Raw genomic sequence first — 12,264 nt, forward strand, 5'->3', positions numbered from 1 at the left:
GCAATGATAGTTGTGGGTTTTGATTTGGAAGTTGTGGAGCTTGTTTGTTGAAAAGATGGAGGATATTGATAAAATTGAGCAAATCTCCCATAATGATTTTGCATACCTTGTACCCATGATTGAAAAGGATTTTGAGGTTGGGACCAAGGTTGTTGCCAAGGATTCCAATTTGGTGGGGGTTGAAATTTCATAGAGTTGTTAAACCCTTGATTTTGTTGCCCCTGCCAAGGTCTCCTTGCAACAAAACAGAGAGACTCAATTGTATTTGGATCTTCTTGAAAGACAGCTTTGAGCCCAGGAATTGAAGGACAATCCTTGGTCTCATGATTCTCTGAACAAATCGCACATGTTTCTACAACTTTTGCATCCAAGGGACATTCCCTGAGAGCATGCTTTTTTCTACATTTTGGGCAAAAGATGGCTAAAGCTTCAGCTTCTGCTTTCCACTTATTGTGGATCTTAAGAGTGTCTAGTTGCTCACTAAGACTCCCTAAGATATCAGTTTTGAATTCATCAAGCATATTGCCAATCTCAGCCCTACTTACTGATCCAGTTGCAGATTTGTTTGCTCTGATGAGAGAAGGATCTCTAGGCCCTTTTCCAGTTTTAGATTTTCCTCTTGAGAGATGGACACATAGTTCTGCTATATCATGAAGTAGAAGTTGAGATATGTCTCCTTTTCCCATCATGTTCAAAATATCTATCCATTCATCTCTAATGGCTTTTAATAGAAGGGCTTTCAAGGTCTCCTCATCTAAGTTACTCATTTTTTCTCTTTTCAGATTGTATTGGAATCTTTCAAGTAATCCTCCAAGTTTTCATCTTCTCTTTGTACCATTTTAAATACTTCATCCTTGTGGTTGGTAGGCATACAATAATACATGTATCTATCCAGAAATATTTGTTTCATATCATTCCAAGTCCTATTGGATTGAGTGAGTAATCCCATGAACCATTTCAAAGCAGCTCCTTTCAATGTTGAAGGAAACAGTTTGACTTTTTGAGAGTCTTCCAGATAACCATAGGTTCGACACACGACCTCAAACTCAAATAGAAATGTTTCAGGACCTTCATTTCTTAACCCATGAAAGTTTGGGAGGACAGATGGTGAAATTTTTTTCATTGTTGCTCGGGAATCCTCATCGACTATAGGAAATCCAAATGAGTTATCTCCATCCCTATTTCCCCCATTGTTACCTCTACTTCCTCCATTATTTCCTCTTCCCCCTCCTCTACCTCTACCTCTACCAAATCCGTTAACTCCCTCTTCTGTCATGGTAGTTTTCTCAGAGATTTCAGAGTCCTCTAGTTCCTCTACTAATGGTGAACGAGGAGGAATTTCTCCCTCTTCTTCCTCAAATGATTCTACTTCTTCAATTACAATGTGTCTCCCTGTAGAAGAAAAGAAAGGATTTTTTCCTAATTCAGTTTCGATGGATGGTGAGGAAGAGTCTCCTAACTCAACTACTGTCTCTTGAATTCCAGGAATCCTAGGGCTAGGAGTGTAGGTTGGAGATGATGGAGGTGTCCCTTGTCTATTCCTTGAAGTAGAAGGAGTTGTAAAAATCGAACTCTTGGCTCTAGCTAAAAACCTTCCCCTAGAATCTCTTGCTCTATGCATGTCATTTTTTTTATTTTTCTTCAAGTCGGGCTAATAATTCTCTTTCTGATCTTCCAGGTCAGTCTAGGTGCAAGAAGAGAGCATACTCAAGAAACTATTAAACCAATAACTTTCTCTTTTCTGATCCTCCAGATCACACTAAGTACAAGAGGAGAGCATACTTTGAGAAATTATTAATTTTTACCTTCCTTGAAATTTTCTTGTTTTTTTTTTAAAGAAATTGGCTACCTAATTTCACTTCCCCGGCAACGGCGCCAAAATGTTTGGTCAATTTAGTGTGTTCTAAATTGCAGATTAAAATGTCAATCCGGGATTCGTAAACTGATGAAGTGAAGTATACTATATGTACAAGATAACCATTTTCTTAGTCTTTTGTCGTTTTTGAGTTTTTTTAGTTTGTTTTTGGATTTATCTTTTATGGATTCCCTAGTGTGTGATGGCGAAAATGAAAGTTAAGTATGGATGGTAATGGTGATTTCTACAGTGATTTTCCAAACTTAAAAGTGTTCAAAAAGAAATCTCTACAACAACTGTAATGAAATCAATTCTTACGAGGAAGTAAATGTATAAAACAGTGAACTAATGACAATGGCCCAATATCCTTACTGCTGTATGAAAAAGAAAGTAAAAATTGAACTTAAAGCAACTCAAAGACTGAAAGTAAAGCAACTAATTCACACTACTTCAACTCTTCTGATCCTTTACCCTTCAGCTCAATCTGCGTTATGGGAAGCAACCATGAACAAGTTAAGCAATATGATATATAAATTGCAAGAAATTAAATTGCATAAAGGAAACTAATCACACTACTTCAACTCTTCTGATCATTTACCCTTCAGCTCAATCTACCTTATGGGAAGCAATCATGAACAAGTTAAGCAATATGATATCTAAATTGCAAGAAATTAAATTGCATAAAGAAAACTAATGACACTACTTCAACTCTTCTGATCCTTTACCCTTCAGCTCAATCTACCTTATGGGAAGCAATCATGAACAAGTTAAGCAATATGATAACTAAATCACACTACAATAAGTAATATTCTGATTCCTTACTAATAGAGTCACTTGACTATAGAAAGAAACCATAAACAAATGAGTAGTATGATGTCTAAGTAGCAAAAAAATAAATAAGCAAAACACAATTTGAAAAATGACAATGCTGGAATTAAACTTCAGAAAATGAAAATTAGCAGGAAGGACAAGATGATCTCATATGTCAGTAGTTATCAAAAAGATGAAAATTTGCCCGGGCTGCCTAAGAAAACCTGTAGAAAAGCATTGATCAACTGACAGCTATAAGAAAACATAAATGAAAATGTAAACAGCAGTGAATTAAAAACATCAAAACAGCATGTTATATACAAGCTAATAATTATGAAAACAGAGACATAAGAAAATTAAATGAGAACAATACAGGGCTTTAGTGCGTAGGGGCCCTCTGCCACCTCAGCTAGTCAACGAACAGTGACAAAAACGAGCTCAGGAAAGTAGTCTTCTCATGTATTAAAGCAACAACAGAATACGTAAAATAGAGTGCAGTGGGGTGATAATAACAAAAGTTCAAAAATTACATCTCCAAAAGCTTCTATACAGCGTTTATCAACGCGCTATTTATAATGAAAAGTGCTGTAACTAACTCCTAAATCCTATGTTGTTAACTACGTTGCTAGAGACACGTAGATCTCCTCAGCCCGAGATCTAGCGTAATGGTCATTATGTCCATTAAATCTTTAGAGTGGTAGCTGTTGGATTCAGGTTACGGGGTTGATCTCCAGGTGTGCCAATATCTCCGTGAGCTGAGGACTGTGCCACGTAAACCTTCACGTGCTCAAAACAGAAACGTGCCACCACTAAATTCCTTGGTTGGCTTTGCCTTTGACCTTTGTTGACCGTGACCTTTTATGGATGATTTGGCTGATATGAAGGGACACGTTCCATGTACACGTCACCTATAGCTTGCCCATGTGGCTCGTTTCTTCATAGGACACTTGTAGCATAGCCTTTAACAAAATGGCTGCGGAAACCTGTGTTGGCTACGGAAACTGACAAGTTTCCACAGCTGCCTGAACAAAAATCTAAACCAAACAACAGTCATAAGTATAGTTAGAAAACCATGTCAGAAGCTCTTTTTAGACTATAATGCAATGATTTAACAGCTTGGTGGATGAAGTAAGTGGAAAAAGAAGGCTGAGAGGGTGTATAGGAAGGTGCAGGTTTGAGGCTCAACAGGTAGGATACTCTAATGACAGAAACAAGATGACTTCTTTAGAAAATATTCTTGTAATCGAAAAATGTGTGGATGTATTTCCGGAAACTAGTCCCAGTCTTCCCCCTAGACATGACATCGATTTTACTATCGAACTCATACCTTGAGTAGCCCCAGTTTCAAAATCCCCTTACCGTATGAGCGTCCTTGAGTTAACAGAACTCAAAATGCAGTTGCAAGAGCTTTTACACAAAGGGTACATTCGTCCCAATGTATCACCATGGGGAGCCCCTGTGTTGTTTGTTCGAAAGAAGGATGGGACTTTAAGGTTGTGCATTGACTACCGACAGCTAAACAAATTCACCACAAAAATAGATATCCTTTACCTCGGATTGATGACTTATTTGACCAAGTGCAGGGGGCCAACGTATTCTCTAAGATTGATCTAAGATCCGACTATCACAAAATTCGAACAAAGGACGAGGACATCTGTAAGACTGCCTTCCAAACTCGCTACGGTCATTATGAGTTCGTCGTACCGTCTTTCAGCCTTAGCTACTTTTATGAGCCTGATGCACAATATATTTCAACCTTTCCTAGATAAATTTGTGCTGATTTTTATTGGTGATATATTAATTTATTCAAGAAATTAGGAGGAACACGAACAACACTTAAGAATAGTGTTGAAAATTTTACGAGACAATCAGCTATACGCTAAGTATAGCAAGTGTGATTTTTACAAAGATAAAATTCAGTATTTGGGTCATGTTATATCAACTGAGGGCATAGTGTTTGATCTGAAGAATATCAAAACAATAATGGAATGGACAACCCCGAAAAATGTTGTAGATATTAGATCATTTTTTGGCCTAGCAGGTTATTACTGTCGATTCATTAAAAAAAATTCAAAAATAGCTTTTCCTATGACCTCCCTACAGAAAAAGGGCGTGCTTTCCATTGGACAGTAGAATGCTAGCAGAGTTTTGGGCAGCTGAAGCAGTTACTCACCACTGAGCCAGTGTTGAAAGTAGCAGATCCAGAAAAATCATTTGTTGTTTGCACAGATGCAAGTAAGGAAGGAGTTTGTGGAGTATTAACTCAAGAAGGAAATGTCATCGCATATGAATCACGTAAATTGAAAGACTATGAACAACGGTACTTTGCTTATGATCTAGAGTTAACAACAGTTGTACACGTGCTTAAAATGTGGTGGAACTACCTTTTAGGAAAGAAATTTCTACTGTTAACTTATCACAGTAGTTTAACAAAAATTTTAATTTGTCAAGTTTGAATGCTCGGCAGGCCCGTGTACTACATTTCTAAGCGAATTCGACTTCGATATGAAGCACCTTAAAGGTAAAGAAAACTGGGTGGCTAATGCATTAAGCAGAAAAATGCATTGTGTCTATGAAATACAACTTAGTCAGGCACAATCTAACCTCCCTGAAATTATCAAGGAAGCATCCCTCAAAGGCCCGAAATATGCTTTTCTATTGCAACAAGTAGCAGAAGATCGGAAAAAGGGAAAACAGTCTGATTATGATATAACTTCTGAAGAATTGTTGACATTCAAAAACAAAATTTATGTTCCCAATCAAAATTCTGTTAAGCAATTATTACTGGATGAATTTCACAGGAAGCCTTATGTCGCCCATCCAGGATATCAAAAACTTTTAACAACTATCTGGAAAAGTTACTTCTGGCCAGGATTAAGAAAGGATGTTGCGAAGTACTTATCCAAGTGTCTGGAATGTCAGTTAGTAAAGGCAGAGCATCAACATCCTGTAGGTCTCCTGCAACTGTTACCTATTCCTGAATGGAAATGGGATACGATCACTTTAGATTTTATTACAGGACTACCCCACACTAGAAAGCAACATGATTCAATTATGGTGGTAGTGGATAAGTTGAGTAAAAAAACCCATTTTATACCTATGAAATCCACCTACAAGAGAGTAGAGATAACACATATATTCATGAAGGAAATCTTCCGATTACATAGGATACCCCGGGTTGTGATTTCCGAAAGAGATGTAAAATTTACATCCGCTTTTTATAAAACCCTTTTTGTTGGGTTGGGAACTCAGATTCAATTCAGTACCGCTTACCATCCACAAACGGATGGCAAAATGGAACGAGTAAACCAAGTCCTCGAAGGTATGTTAAGAATGTTCGTTATGCAGCAACCCCACAAGTGGGAGGATTACCTCTATTTAGTAGAGTTCGCATATAACAATGGCCATCATGAGTCTTTGGGCACAAGCCCTTTTGAGGTATTGTATGGAAGGAAGTGTCGGTTACCCACAGACTAGAATAACCCAGTTAATAAGTTATCATTGGGTCAGGATATGTGAGCTGAGATGGAGGCCATAGTGAAAAAGGTTTGCCAGAACTTAAAGGCCGTGCAAGATAGGCAAAAGGTTTATGCTTATAAAAACAGGATTCATAAAGAACTCTAGATAGGGGATCATGTATACTTAAAAGTTAAACCTCAGAAAATCACTCTACATTGGAAGGGCTACGCCTAACTGGCACCGCGATATTGTGGACCTTTCCAAATCTTGGAATGAATTGGCCCAGTGGCATATAAATTAGCACTTCCAGACCACATTCGAGTTCGCAATGCCTTCTATGTATCCTTGCTAAAAAAATATGTATACAACCCTCAGCATATAATTAACTAGGAAAATATACAAGTTATAGGAACAAATGAATATGTGATGTCAAAATTGTTGTTTGATGCAATTCTAACTATCAATTATAATTTGTGCAAGTTGAGCCCGAGGGAGAGTTCCTGGTAGAGCCTCTTCGTATTCTAGATCGGAGAGAAACCACCTTACGGAAGCGAACCATCCCCCAGATTAAAGCGCAATGGAGGCACTTTGGCCTGGAGGAGGCCACTTGGGAAGAAGAGAAGATCATGTTGCAGCCCTATCCGACATTATTTTCTGAGAAGAACACCAAGGAAGGTGTTCCTGATAAGGGGGGAGAGCTGTAACACCCTTTTGGTGCATAATATTTACTTTTATTTTTACCAAGTTTTATGTATAACTTAGAAACTTTTAAATTCACTTAACATGTTTGTTAAGAAGTTAAGGTTGGAAAAACCAATTATCATGACTTTTTTGTTTAAAGAAATTAAACAGGGTTAATTAAGGAAAAACAGAATACAAAATAGTTATAACAACTCCTTGAACAGTGATAAACGGTTGTCGTCCCTTTTCCCAAAAGGGGAAATAAAAGGAGCAGCAGGAGGCTGCAAGTTTTTTTTGAGCTGAGTAGTGATACCAGTGGCAAGATTTTAACTATGGCAAACAATTGAATGGGTGTGCGACTTGAGGTTGGATTGTAGTCCTGACGCCCAAGACACCTGATTTCTTTTAGTCAAACTGTTAGGAGTAGGAAGTGCTTGGTGGGGGACCGTGGACATGATTTTCAGGTCAATGGTTGGGTGGTGAGACCTTCCAGAAAGAATATTAATTGCAGTGTTAAATAAATTGGAACAGATATGTACAAAAAAAAAATATATTTATTATTGACAGTTAAAATGGTTTATAAGTAGGAGTAATGATTCCGTTTTCTTCTGTCTCTAAGCTAGGTACTGCTGATTATGAGTAACTTCTTGTATACTCTGTTGTATTCATCATAGAAAAGGTCTGCTTTCATATTTTTCCCTAGTTTTATATTATGATTGAAACTAAACTTTACAGAATTGTAGCTTTAAAAATCTAAGGAATACATTGTTGTATTATAGACAGATGCAAGGATAATAGAGTTATAATAATGACTTAGATTCTGTTCATTTTATATATTTATGAAATGGAAAAATTAAAATTATCTGTATACTCAAGTACTGAATCACCAAGAAAGAAACAAAACATAACATTCACGATTTTCTTAACAAAGAAAGGCCTAGCAGCCTGAAAGTATAAATTCCCGTCGATTGTTAAACATGAAAGAATTCAGATTCAATATATACCCTGATTTAACATATACTCTAGATTCAGAATGCATTCAAGACTCATTACACTTACGAGAATTTTCTTATTCACTAACAGGTTATCACCTATTAAAACAAAGAGCAAGAACAGTTAATGCATAGACTGAATATCCTCAAGAGTTATTGCCATTATTAAGTATTCCAATGTTCAAAATTCTTGGCATAACCCCGCTTCCTTTAAATATACATGACAATCTAAACTATGAATATATTCATATATGCGCAATCTGTTCATATACCTGGCTTGTCCATGACAAGGCCGAGACTTGGCGAGGGTTATCCACATAATTTTAAACAAAGCTTCAGAACAAACCAAGAAACAGAGTAGCACTGTTGGACAGTGTATGCCATAAAAACGATAACTAAAAATTATTACAGTTCAAACCCATTCAAATCCATTCGAAATATTATAGTGAGGTCCAAGCAGCCAAGCTGCAAATCACAAATGGCTACAACCGAATGACATATTCAACCTCCCTTTAACAATTATGAATTCTAGGTTACAGTGAGGGTTTGGTCATTCTGAGAGCCAACAAACCCTCCCACCCTTCAAACATTAAACTAAATCTATCCTTAGCAGATAAAGTATGTTATCGAATTGTGAATTTAGACCAACCTGTAATCATAGCAGAGAACTGTTGAATTAGTTCTGGTGTAGATCCTTTTAGAAGGCACATTGACTCTGGAGAGAGGGTCAAGATGTTACCTGTAAAACCTAACAAAGCCCGTCAGAGGTTTGTTGTTGGGATTATTAACGCTGCAGATAAGCACTTAAAAATCTATGCTAATTATATCTATACCAGGAAGGAACTATGTCATCATTAGAGCCTCGCACACCTGATAGCCCAGTATCAAAATGTCAAACCACAATTTCTCAAAAGGAAAAGGGTGCTCGTATGAACTCAGGAATAGGGCAAACCTGGGTTTCATGGCAGAAGGATATCCCCATTTGGCTACCGGGGTTGAGGGAAGAACCGATACCATCAACCTGAGTATGCCTACGAAACATTTGTTATCAATGATATTGGGAAGGAACGAGGGTAACAATAAATATAAATCAAATATTGCATCAACTGTCCAACTTAACTCGTCGCCAACAGTTTGTCTAAAGGCAGTAGCCATTAAATCCAGAACCGTCGTATGGCACGTGATAACGAGCTGATGCGGAAGCAAAACCCCCATTTCCATTCCTCACTCACTGCTCATTACAGAGCTTCAACCCTTCTCTCCACCAGCAGAGCGAAACATATTAGTCAGGTAATGTTAGGGTTTACAAAGAAAAGGGCTATGTTTCCAATGCCTGAATTATGTTGCACTAGACGGACTCGGCATTAAACTCTTACACCTTAGCATTAATTTGATTAAGGCGGGAGAGTCGTCGCCTCTATCGAGGTGAGGACAAGTGGAACTCAACCATGTTAGCAGGTGGATAAGTCGTGCAGATAGACCCGGTTATGTTAATTCCAAACCGTTAATACATGCAAACTCATTTTGTTATTTATGATGCAGTTAAGATCTAATAAGCCATGTATTATATAGGGTAAGGTCAAAAGTTTAACTATGGTGCTTAAGGAAGAATTTTTTTTTTAGTAGGATGTGTTACAATTAAGTTGTTTAATCTATAAAATTTGAGTGTCATTGGGTTTTTTGAATCTATTTATGTATTCAAAAGAGTATTTTGAACAACAAAAATTCACAATCTCACCTAAAATTGTATCACTAGATTCAACTGCAAAGGTCATTTTGTCTATTAGCTTCTTAGCATAATCTTTTAAATACCACTTGTCCACTCCATATTAAATAATGAGGAAATTGTGCATTAATTACATTATCTCTCTTAAACTGGAAATTGAAGTATTTTATTTGTGAAAGACATACAAAGATTTTTATGGCTATTTTTTAATTTGTTATTGTTAATGTAAGTATTATTTTATTATTTTTAAATGTAAATTGCCTACATCCAGTGTTTTTAATAATGTGGTTGTACTAGTTTTTATTTTAAATTATTTATTTTCCATATTTTCAAATTATATATATATATATATATATATATATATATATATATATATATATATATATATATATATATATCATATCTAACAATATTGTTGTTGAGCCGAGATTCTCATGATTTGATGCAGGAGCATTCAGCTCAGAAGAATCATTGTATTTTAGTAGACATAGGGGGGTCTTGTGTTTTAAGGAAGTTGGTTTCCTAAGTGTTGAATTAATGTAATTACTTCGGTTTTGAGTGATTATAATGAAAATAGGAATTAATTAAGTATTGTGAGGCATATTGTAAATGTTCTCGAATGAAGGGGAACATGAGAGAATCATGATAGTTGAGAGTTCATAGGAATTTATAGCTTTGGAAATTAATTGTAGATATTGAATTAGGAATTAGTTCATGGTTTATAGGATTGAGAGGATTCTTAGGTTTTAGTTGAAATTATTAAGGATCTGAACCATAAATTTTTTATAGACTCCTTTTGTATAAATGTAAGCCTAAAATGCATAAAAAGAGTTAGTCAAATTAGATAGTTAGTTGGTTAGCTAATTAGAGGTTATGAGTTAGAGGTTTGACTATAAGCCTATGGGCAGGTAGAAAAATAGACACCACTGATTATAATATCCAGACAGAGAGAGAAAGATACTATTATGTAAATATTTATTCATCAATACAGAGAATTTGATTATGAATTGTGTGGTGTGTATTGATTAATAGAGTTATGAATTGTATGTGAATTAGAAGTTTTTGCATATTATATATATGCAGGTGAAGTTCGAGCAGAACACAGAGAAGAAGGGGAGTATGTAGGATCAGGGTTTGATCGATGAATCTGATCAAAGGATCCAAGTGAAGTTCAAAGATGACTGTGAATAAGAGTACACAGAGTTAAAGTCGGGAGGGAGTTGTGTTGCAGAACAACCAAAGACCAGAACCCTGGACGAAACCTGATACCACCGAAGAACACTAAAGAAACGACATAGAAACAAAGTAAAGGGAAGGACGAAGAAGTGAGGTGTCGATACACAGGAATCGTCGAATCGTTTAGATCGACGGATGTTAATGGCAGAGGAATAGATCTGGATAGTCAAATCGACAGTGATCAGTAACTGCAGGGGTAGGAGAGTACGAATTTCCTTGATCGTGGCTGAAGTCCCGCACTCACTCCTAGCCGTCGATATCATTTTAAAACTATTACGTCTTAGTCAACTGCAGGAGTTGAGCCGTTTTTAAACCATTTGCTAGTTGAAATCCCACAAACCGTGGATTTGATGGCCTCTTATATCTAAGGGTCATTGCGTGTCAATCAGCTGGTGCAATAGTCAAGGAAGAAACGTGGTTTATTCAGTGTAGCTGGTTATCGGGTAGAGAAAAGTGGTCAGTGGTAATTTGGGGTAGTCATCTGATTCCATTAACCAACCGACACATAGCACTCTGGTGGAGAGAGAAAACCACTTTATCGGGTGGTAATCCTCGTGCAAGTGCTCCTTCCGATATCGTTGTTAACCGTTGGATCAAATGGGCTTTGATCAAATGGTGGAGGATCACCGATTAGTTTCACATCGCAATATTTCATGAGTGAATAAACCTTGGCCTTAAGGAAATGCGATTTGCGATGTGTGATAAAGCTTGGGAAAGAGTGAACCCAAGAATTTCATGGATTGGAGTGAAGTTTATTTGAGTTCCGAAGCGTGAAGGAAATACAACGCCACAACCATTGATCTAAGGGAGAGAAATCGACGGTGGAGGTTGAACGCGATGAGAGAGCATCAATAAATGTGCAGAGACTGAGGAAAGGTGAAAAGGTAATGTTTACATGTGTTTGTGGAGTATTTTTATTATATAAGAATTATAATAGAAATAAAGCGGATAAAGGTTTTATGGGTTAAGTTATAATATAACCAAAGTTAAAGAGTGGGGTTTGGTTAATATGCACGGCGTATATATTAACTAAATTTTATTTAAGGTTGAGTAAAGTACCACTAAAAGGTTAATTAAGGGTCAGAATTGGATGGTAAAAAGTAACGTTTCCGCATAAACTTAATTAAGAGCCTAAACCTTAATTTGTGAAGGTTTTCACCATGTATCAGGTGATTAAGGCCTGGGACCAGTGACATGCAATTTTATTTGCATAATGTGGGTAAAGTCGGCTTAGGCTGGCATCATTTGGTATCAAAGAGGAATTGTGGTTGAAACATTTGATATCAAAGCAACACAAAGAAATTCTGTGTAAAATGTTTTTGAGAAATTTAGAACAGAGTTATGTTTTGAAGGTGTGTATACAAGTGAATGGTGATGGAAGCAGGCAAGAAGAGATCAGATTTTAATTTGACGAGGAGTAGGCACACAGGGATAAAGTGTAGCATAATTTACAGATGTAAGAAACAGAGAACAATCCATTTAGAGTGCAAGAGAATGGTAGAACA

This window comes from Pinus tabuliformis, chromosome 7 (assembly GCF_031772625.1).
Source record: "Pinus tabuliformis cultivar Carrire ecotype Pingquan chromosome 7, CPIR1, whole genome shotgun sequence".
Taxonomy (NCBI): domain Eukaryota; kingdom Viridiplantae; phylum Streptophyta; class Pinopsida; order Pinales; family Pinaceae; genus Pinus; species Pinus tabuliformis.